The sequence below is a fragment of the Gigantopelta aegis genome, chromosome 5, assembly GCF_016097555.1.
Source record: "Gigantopelta aegis isolate Gae_Host chromosome 5, Gae_host_genome, whole genome shotgun sequence".
NCBI lineage: Eukaryota > Metazoa > Mollusca > Gastropoda > Neomphalida > Peltospiridae > Gigantopelta > Gigantopelta aegis.
The window spans coordinates 25,876,814-25,889,089 of record NC_054703.1 but is presented as its reverse complement, the minus strand read 5'-3'; the positions used below and the strand labels follow the sequence as shown (position 1 = coordinate 25,889,089).

General features: G+C 35.4%; 1 protein-coding gene across 3 annotated transcripts in view; it reads right to left on the bottom strand.

Moving 5' to 3' along the window:
* LOC121373518 (kielin/chordin-like protein) overlaps positions 1-12,276 on the bottom strand; it is a 94,750-nt gene that overhangs the window by 61,669 nt on the left and 20,805 nt on the right. The window lies entirely within an intron of this gene.

Here is a 12,276-nt window from a genome sequence, read left to right as displayed (position 1 = left end):
GACACACGACAAGGATTAAAGGTAGAGTCACACGACAATAATTAAAGGTAGGGTCACATGACAATAATTGAAGGTGTAGTCACGCGACAATAATTAAAGGTAGAGTCACGCGACAATAATTAAAGGTAGAGACACACCACACGGATTAAAGGTAGAGACACACCACACGGATTAAAGGTAGAGACACACCACACGGATTAAAGGTAGAGACACACCACACGGATTAAAGGTAGAGACACACCACACGGATTAAAGGTAGAGACACACCACACGGATTAAAGGTAGAGACACACCACACGGATTAAAGGTAGAGACACACCACACGGATTAAAGGTAGAGACACACCACACGGATTAAAGGTAGAGACACACCACACGGATTAAAGGTAGAGACACACCACACGGATTAAAGGTAGAGACACACCACACGGATTAAAGGTAGAGACACACGACACGGATTAAAGGTAGAGACACACCACACGGATTAAAGGTAGTATCACACGACACGGATTAAAGGTAGTATCACACGACACGGATTAAAGGTAGTATCACACGACACGGATTAAAGGTAGAGACACACCACACGGATTAAAGGTAGTATCACACGACACGGATTAAAGGTAGAGACACACGACACGGATTAAAGGTAGAGACACACGACACGGATTAAAGGTAGTATCACACCACACGGATTAAAGGTAGAGACACACCACACGGATTAAAGGTAGAGACACACCACACGGATTAAAGGTAGAGACACACCACACGGATTAAAGGTAGAGACACACCACACGGATTAAAGGTAGAGACACACCACACGGATTAAAGGTAGAGACACACCACACGGATTAAAGGTAGAGACACACCACACGGATTAAAGGTAGAGACACACGACACGGATTAAAGGTAGAGACACACGACACGGATTAAAGGTAGAGACACACGACACGGATTAAAGGTAGTATCACACGACACGGATTAAAGGTAGAGACACACCACACGGATTAAAGGTAGAGACACACCACACGGATTAAAGGTAGAGACACACCACACGGATTAAAGGTAGTAGACACACCACACGGATTAAAGGTAGAGACACACACACACGGATTAAAGGTAGTATCACACGACACGGATTAAAGGTAGAGACACACCACACGGATTAAAGGTAGAGACACACCACACGGATTAAAGGTAGAGACACACCACACGGATTAAAGGTAGAGACACACCACACGGATTAAAGGTAGTATCACACGACACGGATTAAAGGTAGAGACACACCACACGGATTAAAGGTAGAGACACACCACACGGATTAAAGGTAGAGACACACCACACGGATTAAAGGTAGAGACACACCACACGGATTAAAGGTAGAGACACACCACACGGATTAAAGGTAGTATCACACGACACGGATTAAAGGTAGTATCACACGACACGGATTAAAGGTAGAGACACACCACACGGATTAAAGGTAGAGACACACCACACGGATTAAAGGTAGAGACACACCACACGGATTAAAGGTAGAGACACACCACACGGATTAAAGGTAGAGACACACCACACGGATTAAAGGTAGAGACACACCACACGGATTAAAGGTAGAGACACACCACACGGATTAAAGGTAGAGACACACCACACGGATTAAAGGTAGAGACACACCACACGGATTAAAGGTAGTATCACACGACACGGATTAAAGGTAGAGACACACCACACGGATTAAAGGTAGAGACACACCACACGGATTAAAGGTAGAGACACACCACACGGATTATCACACGACACGGATTAAAGGTAGAGACACACCACACGGATTAAAGGTAGTATCACACCACACGGATTAAAGGTAGAGACACACCACACGGATTAAAGGTAGTATCACACCACACGGATTAAAGGTAGAGACACACCACACGGATTAAAGGTCACACCACACGGATTAAAGGTAGAGACACACGACACGGATTAAAGGTAGAGACACACCACACGGATTAAAGGTAGTAGACACACGACACGGATTAAAGGTAGAGACACACCACACGGATTAAAGGTAGAGACACACCACACGGATTAAAGGTAGAGACACACCACACGGATTAAAGGTAGTATCACACGACACGGATTAAAGGTAGAGACACACCACACGGATTAAAGGTAGAGACACACGACACGGATTAAAGGTAGAGACACACCACACGGATTAAAGGTAGAGACACACGACACGGATTAAAGGTAGAGACACACCACACGGATTAAAGGTAGAGACACACCACACGGATTAAAGGTAGAGACACACCACACGGATTAAAGGTAGAGACACACCACACGGATTAAAGGTAGAGACACACCACACGGATTAAAGGTAGAGACACACGACACGGATTAAAGGTAGAGACACACCACACGGATTAAAGGTAGAGACACACCACACGGATTAAAGGTAGAGACACACCACACGGATTAAAGGTAGTACACACGACACGGATTAAAGGTAGAGACACACGACAGTGGACTTACTAAAAACAGTCGCACGGATATTTTTAACATTTTAGACATTTTTATCTCTTTTTTTTTATTTTTTTTAATGATTTTTATTGCCCCCAGATCAGTTGACAGTGTCAAGGTTGGGGAGCCTTGAATCATTGCCTTACAAAAATACATGTATATATTCATACCTTCTAGTTACATACATTTGAATTTGTTAAAAACAATACATAAATATGAATACAATAATGGTTTTGATCTGAGGGGGACAGGGGATAGAGAATGGACAGATGAAATGAATGGGGTAAAAAAGAGAAAAGATAAACAGAAACTAAAAAAGAGAAAGAAGCATGTATTATTTACTCTTTACTCGTATTGTAGATTAAGATTGGTTTTCTGGTTCTACAGAATTTTTAGTATATCCAAGCAAGCCCAGATTTTCCTTTAGGTTAATAAGATGTGCAGTTATGCGATTGAAGAAAGTAGTATCAATTAATTCTCCGATTTTCAAGCAAAAAGATTCAACCATTTCTCCCAATGTTCATTAAATTTGTCATACTGGCAATTTTTAAAATAGATACATCTTTCTATTTGGAATTTAGTTATCAGGATATTTTCAATGACCTTTTTGTGCAAACTTTGTTTAAGTATTTTCATGTTGTAAATGTAATATTTTATATTGACAGTTATCCAGTTTACTACGTATCTTAGATCACCATCTGTCATTCCAGACATAACTACATTTTTGCTTAGTGGGATGCAAAGACCAGTTTTTTCAAAAATCAATTTTTTAACTGCTTCCCAAAGGTTTCTTACTTCAATGCAGTCGTAAAAAAGGTGCTGCAATGTCTCCGGTTCATTATTACAAAAAGAGCATTTGTTTGAATCAACATAATGTATCATATGAAGAAAAGTATTAGTAGCCAGAATTCTGTGTAACAGTCTGTATTGAAACCACCTTAAAGTTGTATCTTTTAAACAATAGAAAGGTAGAGCAGTCGTATGTCAATCCTTTGTTTGCATATTTTATCTGTGACTTTGGAGTTGTGGTTTTTTTGTTCAACGTATTGTACAGATCTTTACATCCTGCATTTGTGTTCAGTAGAATTTTCATTTTGAAAGGTAAAATTGGAATTTTAACAGATGTGAATGTTTTGTCATTAATATTGTTTAATGAACGTAGGAAAGATTTTACAGCATTTACTAATGATGCATAATTTAAAAAATTAGTTTTTATGTCATATTTTCTTCTAAACGTTTCAAATACCAAAATATTCCCTTCATTGTCGAGTATGTCGTTTATGAAAATTATTCCTTTTTTTATATATTCATTATATAGAAACGGTTTGTAACTTTTTAAGATGTTGGTATTATACCAAATATTGAGTCCTTGTATATCTTCTGTCGTTTTTAGACTTTTTTTTTCTTGTAATAGTACCCAACTGAATAATACATCTTTCCAGAAACTGTTTTTGATCTTTTCTTTTTTAAATATAATGAAATAGTCCCCATATATAATTAGGTCCCTTATACTTAAACCAGTAGTAGATTGAAATAGGTTGACCCATTTATTATTATTTTAAAAAAAATCTTTTTATCCATGATATTTTTAAGGATGTCATTACATGTTGTATATCTGGCATTTTTATACCCCCATATCTATAATCTTGAGTTAATAATTCTCGTTTTATTTTTTCTGGTTTATTTTGCCAAATAAATTGGAAAAACATTTTATTTAAATTATTTATAATTGTTTTTGATGGATTTGGTAATGACATTAGTAGATACGTAATTTTTGGTATTAATAACGTTTTAACAATTGTAACTCTTCCTAGGACAGTCAGTTTTCTAAATGACCACAGTTTTATCAAGTTCAGAATTTGTTTGATCTTAGAGCCAAAATTACATGCTATAATATCTTTTAAATTTATGGGAAAGTTAATACCAAGCAAAGTAAACTGGTTTTCACCCCATTCCAGTTTCCAACGTGTATGGTGATAGACATCTTTACAATATTTTTTGCTACCTATCCAGATGGCTTTTGACTTATTTTTAAACCGGAGATATCAGAATAGTAATCAAGTAATGTCATTGTATTGTACAGAGACTCAGGAGATCCATCAAGAGTGAAAGTAGTATCATCGGCATATTGAGAAATTAGATATTCTTCACCATTAATAGTAATGCCTTTGATATTTGTTTTATTCCTAACCAGAATTGCGAGAATTTCAGCACAAATTAGAAAAATATATGGCGACAGGGGGTCACCTTGTCTGCAACCTCTTTCTAATTTTAAAGTTTCTGATAAATAACCATTTTGTAATACACTGGACATTGAATTTTTGTTAAATGTTTTAATCCAGCTCTTTATTGAACTTTTAAAATTAAATATATCTAATGCTTTTTCGATAAAGGACCAAGATACAGAATCAAAAGCTTTTTCGAAGTCCACAAGTATTAACAGACCAGGTATATTGTATGTATCAGTGTATTGCATTATATCATATAGCAATCGTATGTTTTCTCCAATATATCTTCCTTTAATAAAACCTGTTTGATCTTTATTTATTATTTTATCTAAGACGGTTTTAATTCTATTTGCAATGCAGCCAGAAGCCATTTTATAAGTGCAGTTCAAAAGAGTTATGGGTCGCCAATTTTTAAAAAATTGTTTAGGCTTATTTTGCTTGGGGATACAAGTGATTATACCTAGTTTTTGTACTTGGGACATTTCCTCAATAGTATAACTATAATTTATTGACCGAACTATAAAATACCCTAAGTCTGTCCAAAACAAATTGAAAAACTCTGCTGTAAATCCATCTGCGCCGGGACTTTTTTCCTTCTTCATATTTTTAAGAACATTTAAAACTTCAGAGTATGTTATTTTTCCTTCTAGAGCTTGTGCTTCTTCATTTGTTAACCTGTTAAAATTTTAAACTGATAGCTCTTCCACTATATTAGTGTGTAGTTGTTCCGATGACGCAGAATATAGTTTTTGATAAAAACACTTAGTTTCAGTTAGAATATCTTTTTGGTTTATTATTACTGTTCCATTACTTAATTCTAATCTTGATATTAGCTTGCTATGGTAATTTCTAGACTCCATGTTACAAAAATATTTAGTTGGTTTTTCCCCGTCTTCGATCCATTTTGTCCGTGCTCGGATATAATGTCCTTTGAGTTTTTCTTTTCTTAGCTCTGTTAATTCATGTTTTCTTTCTTCTAATACTTTAAAGTTAGTGTTATCGTTGTCTTCTAATTCTTTTATATCTTCACAAAGTTTAGTTTCTAACTCATTATTTTTCTTCTTTTTAAACGCCGAAAAGGATATTGTTTTCCCTCTTATTTCCATCAGCAGTGTTTCAAGACAAAGTTGCTCATTTATTACAAACTGTATTTCGTCTTTTGGAATAGAGTTTAAGTTATCTGCATTATAAATTAAAACAGCATATTGCGAAATTATATTATTTATTACTTCCTTAATAATTTTTACATAATCTTTGTCTGTCAATAGTGAATTGTTAAATTTCCATAACCCTTTACCTTTTTGGATTGTATTTAGTTTCAAATACAATATTACACCAGAGTGGTCTGACCTGTAGCTATTGTCAGTTAAAACCTTTACAACATGTGGTATTAAATTATTTGAAATGAGAAAAAAATCTAGTCTTGCCAATTTTAATGGGTTTGATTTTCTCCAAGTATATCTTCTTAGCATTGGATATAAATCCCTAAAAGGGTCTTTCAAATCAAATGCTTCTATATTTTCTCGGAGGTTTTCACGTGCTTTAGGATGATTACAATGTACATAGTTTTTCGTATCAATTTCTTGATTAAGTACTAAATTGAAATCACCACATATTATATAATACTCATTATCAAATTCTTCTATATTCAATAAAATCTTAGAAAAGAAGTCCGGGTTATCGTTATTTGGTCCATATATATTAATAAGTGTTATTCGCTCTTTGTTCACCGTTATATCCAGTACTATAAAGTTTCCTGAATTATCTGTTTTTATTTTATGTATTTTGTATTCGAATGTATTATTTAACATTATTGCAACTCCCCTAGCTTTACCAGTGAAAGAGTTAAACAGACATTTGTATCCCCATTGAGCTTCTATATAAGGTTCTAAATCCTGAGTAAAGTGTGTATCTTGTAAGCAGTAAATATCAAAGTGTTTGCATTTTAGATAGTTCAAAACATCTTTTCGTTTCTCAGGATCTCCGAGTCCCTGACAGTTCAATGTCATGATTTGTAAATATGCCATGTTACATTTTGGTTAATATGATTGTATATATATTTTAATGATGTTGTATCTAGCTTGCTTGAAAATGAAATTTTTAGAGGACAGAAATCAAATAAGTAACTTTTATACCCTTTTGCTTTTGAACAAGGCAGAGATTTAGCGAGAGAAAAATTTGTAAAAAAGGGAATCACAAATAAGAGAGAGGGAATGAAAAGTAAAGGACAAAGAAGTAAATTAAACATTAAAATAACCATGTAGGCCATTTAGAGAGTCTCCTAACCCTTGATCATACTGATAGCAAAAAAAAAAAAGAAAAAAAAAGAACAAGTGAACAGTCACCACATATCCATTAATAGCTATAAACAGATGCAAGATCGTTTTCAGTAGTAATAATATTAATAAAGATAATAATGGAGATGGTCCTAATACTATCGGATAAAAACAGTAATTTAAGTTATTATACGGAACCATAACCATATCCAACTTTCTCCATTTACATATATACATGTATCAATGTTCCCTTTTGAGGCTGATATTAATAGATTAAGTATATTCTGTGCAAAAAAGTATATAAATTAGTTTTTCTTTTAGCTGATGGGATTACCTCCATTATATTGACCCAAAAGGACACATATTAACACTCGCATGCATGTACGTGCACACACACACACACACCCCCACACACACACCCTACACACACAATGCACATGCCAATACATAAAAAAAATAAGAAAAAAAAACACACAAAAAAACCCACATAATTATAAAGATAGACAAGTGCACATGGGTAAATAACTAGTATACCCTGCAAAGGTACAGGTGCGAGTGCGGACGCATACATACACACCCAAGTCCGCGTATACACAGATATAACAGTATAGTAACATCAGCACACACAATTATCTTACAAGCATTCACCCATGAACATGCATACACACACACACACACACACACACACACACACACACACACACACACACACCGATATGTACACGAAAAGACAGACCTACAAACATACACACAAAGTGTCAATTATTTATATATATATATATTGGTGAATAAAGAACTAAGCTAGCTAGTGCTCTGCGATAGGTAGTCCGGGAATACATAGCGTTTACAAAAACATTAAACCATCGTCGAAATGTTGGAAACACGTTCATGAGGCAGGCAGAAAATCATTCATTTCCAGTATCTTTTTTATTCTTTCCTCCGATTTTAGTTTTGCAAAGATTACTCCGTCTTTTGTCCATGCACTTTCTATGTTTTCGTGAGATTTTACTTTCAGCAGTTTTTGATAGTTTTCTTTAGTCAGATCTTCGCTCAGCCCTATACCAGTACCTTTTAATTTTCTCCTATTTCTCAAGGCTTCTAATTTCTGCGTTCTCAACACAAATTTTGCAATGATCGGTCTACACCGAGACTGATTAAAGGGGCCTAGTCTGTGTGCAATGCTAATGTCTGCCTCTGCAATGTCCATACCAATTTTTTCCAACACTTTCGCGGTTTTTTTAATTGTTTCTGTAACGTTTTCGTCCTTGTTGTCATCTTTCAGTCCGAACAAACGACTACTGTCTTTACGCGTATGCTGCTCCATATTGTTTATTCGGATAAGCGCTATACCTGCTGATAGGTTTGCAGCTTTTATTTCTTCTTTTAGTTCCACGTTTTCTTTTTTCAACTTCACATTATCCGTTTTTAGTTGATCGTTATTGAGCTGTACCTGAAAAAGTTTTTCTTCCAGTTTATCAAGTTTTTCTTGAAGCGTTGAAAGTATGTCCTGTTTTATTTGAGCAAGACTGGCTTGTAAATCATTTTTAGTTATTGTAAGATCAAGTTTTGTGTTTATTTCAGCTTGTTGCTCAGTTATTATGTGTAATTCAGCTAGCACTGGATCCATATTTTTTTGAGTACTTGTCAATGAAGTTGCTGATATATGCGATTTTTTTTTTTTTTTGTCTTGTCTGACTTTAAGTTCTTGAGTTTGTCTTGTATCTGCATTTGGTGGCAACTCACATGAATCATTGCTTATCATTCGTTTTCGGTCATTAACTGAACTCATACTCTTGTAGACCAAGCTATCCTTGTACAGCACATTGTCAACCACAGTGAGACATCTAGTTCATTGGGTGAACACTACTCAATGATCAAGGGTTTGGCTTGGGGACTGTAGCACTGATTAATACATGACTGTATATATGTACAAGGCAAGCATGTAGAAGATGAATAAAACCAAGAAAATAAAGTTATTTTCAAAAATAAGAGTTCTCTCACCAAATTCCAGCTAGGAACATGAGTCTTCTCATATATAAATTGTCTTTATAATATAGTTTTTTCTTCGCAAAAACAGACTTTTGTGGGAGAGCAACTTCTCATGTGTTTTCACCCAAGCTGTGACCTCTGACCTCCCATTTTTATCACTTGGTTGATTGGTTGCTGTTGTGTTCACATATGTTTTTAAATATATGTTGTGTTGTTTCGTTTTTGATTTGATTTTTATTAGCGCATGTAGGTTTTGTTTTTGCTACAGATGTTCTGACCAAATTAAATTCGCCAAATTTCTAATAATTTTGGAGATATATATGTGGCGGGACATAGCCCAGTGGTAAAAGGCTCGTCTAGCAGTGATACGCGGTCGGAACAGGATCGATCCCCGGTGAAGGGCTATTTCACGTTCCAGCCAGAGCACATCGATTGGCATATCAGAGGTCGTAGTATGTGCTATCCTGTTTGTTGGATAGGGTATATAAAAATCCCTTGCTACTAATGGAAACATCTTGCTTATTTTCTTTCTAAAACTATGTCAGAATTTCCAAATGTATGACATTCAATAGATTAATAAATCAATGTGCTCTAGTGGTATCGTTAAACAAACTCTTCTTTACTTTACTAATGAAGAAAAGTAACGGGTTTCCTTTTTAAGACTATATGTCAAAATTACTAAAATTATGTTTGACATGCAATAGCCGATGATTAATAAATCAATGTGCTCTAATGGTGTCGTTAAACAAAAAAAAAACCCTTTCCAATGGCCGATGATTAATAAATCAACGTGCTCTAGTGGTTTCATTAAGCAAAGCAAACTTTAACGTTTAGTGTGTGTGTACGTATGTATGTATGTATGTATGTATGTATGTATCTATCTATCTATCTATCTATCTATATATATATATATATCTGACATGCTATCTTTTTATTTTAGTCGAATTTCGTCCCAAGTAAAAGCCTGGTTCGGCCTCTTTGTCTCTTTTAATATCCTGTCCTTTAGCTATTATATATGTCAACATTGTCACCTGTGGAAATTTATTTCATATAATGAGCTTTATTACAGTGCTTGCCGTTATTCAGGTGTTATTGTCACTTAATCCACTGGAACACTTATTAAAACACAAACGACACAACATCGCGTTTGTATAATGGTTTAACATAATAAATTATACACTGTGGAAATAAAAAGAGGATATAACATGAAAATGAAACTACAATTAATGTGGCAACATCGCGCTGTTGGTGGGGTTTTTTTTGTTTGTTTGGGGTTTTGGGTTTTTTTTGTGGGTTTTTTTTTTTTTTTTTTTTTTGGGGGGGGGGGGGGGGGGGGGTATTTCTGAAAATGAGAAAAGAAGACGACCCCCGCCTTTAACATTCGACAAAAGTAAAAATCGTAAAACTACGAACTCGAGAATGAAACATTTATAATATGGCCGTTTTTCATTTACGTGTTATTATTTTTCTTGTTATTATTGTTGGTTTTTTGCTTTGTTTGTTTGTTTTTGTTTGTTTTTGTTTTTGTTTTTGTTTTTGTTTTTGGTTTTGCTTTTGTTTTTGTTTTTGTTTTTGCTTTTGTTTTTGTTTTTGTTTTTTTGTATATTTATTTATCTTTTTTTTTTCTTCTTTTTTTTGGCTTTGTTTTGTTTTTGTTTTGTTTGTTTGTTTGTTTGTATTTTTGTTTACATTTTTCATTTACGTGTTATTATTGTTTTTTGCTTTGTTTGTTTTTTGTTTTTGTTTTGTTTTTGTGTGTTTGTGTGTTTTTGTTTTTTTGTTTTTTTTCTTTATTTATTTGTTTCTTTCTTTCTTTGTATTTTTTTTGGCTTTGTTTGTTTGTTTTTCTTTGTCTGTTTGTTTGTAAAAAAAATTGTGTGTGTTTTTTATAGTTTTGTTTTGTGTTTTTTGTGTTTTTGTTGGGGGTTTTTTGTGTGTATTTGTTTATTTATTTATTTATTTTGGTGCGGCGCAGACGCGGAAAACGCACACTGTTTGTATGGAAACACTGCTACTAATAACCATGACAGGCCTCAGTCGTGTCGTGGTTAAGCCATAGGACATAAAGCTGGTAGGTACAGGGTTCGCACCTGGTACCGGCTCTCATCCAGAGCGAGTTTTAATCATTCAGTGGGTAGGTAGGTAGGTGTAAGACTACTACACCCTCTTCTCTCTTACTAACCACTAACCACTAACAACTAACCCACTGTCCTGGACAGACAGCTCAGATAGCTGATGTGTGTGCCCAGGACAGCGTGCTTGAACGTTAATTGCTTATAAGCACGAAAATAAGTTGAAATGAAAATGATAACCATAGATGCGTCAGTTTTTTCACGTTGCGTGCCAGCACCACGCCAGCGCACATAAAAAATGGCCCATAAATTAACTTTCCGTGACGCACTCTCACGTTGGTTGTACACAAATACTAAAGTCCTACTCGGTAGCTGACAGCATTTGTACTCGTGTTGCATATCCGGTCATATACAAACACAGGCAGACAGACAGACAGACAGACAGACAGATACTAGTACGTCAAAGCAGTTACTGAACGTGTATTTCATGACTGTAACACTGGTAGCTTTTAAAGATGCATTATCACGCTCTCTATCTGCCTGTCTGTCTCTGCCCCCGCCCCCCCCCCTCTCTCTATCTCTCTCTCTCTCTCTCTCTCTCTCTCTCTATATATATATATATATATATATATCACTCTCTCTCAAAGGCCGTGGTATGTGCTATCCTGCCTGTGGGATGGTGCATATATAACATCCCTTACTACTAGTAGAAAAATATAGCGGGATTCCCCTTTCAGATTGTCAAATTACCAAATGTTTGACATCCAATAGCCGATGATTAATGAATCAATGTGCTCTAGTGGTGTCGTTAAACAAAACACACCGAAGCTGGGTCTGGATCTGGGTCTGGCGAGTATGGTACAGTTGAAAATGCACTGAATCGAATGTGACAAAACACACCGCGTCTGTCCTGGCGCGAACTACAGATCTAGCAACAGGGTATACGCTATATTCTCACACTACCAGACTGGTAGCTGCCGCCTGTGTTCTGTCTTAATGAACAACAATAAGATATATCGTCACCATCATAACCAAAATGCCTAACTCAGAGTTAGGCATTTTGTAATCTATATTATTTTCGGGCTTGGTGGGTCATTTACTATAAATAAAACTGACGTAGTTTGAAATTGGTCAAAAGCAGGTGGAGATATCCCAAGCGAAAACTATTTGCCCAAGTCATCTTTTTAGATAG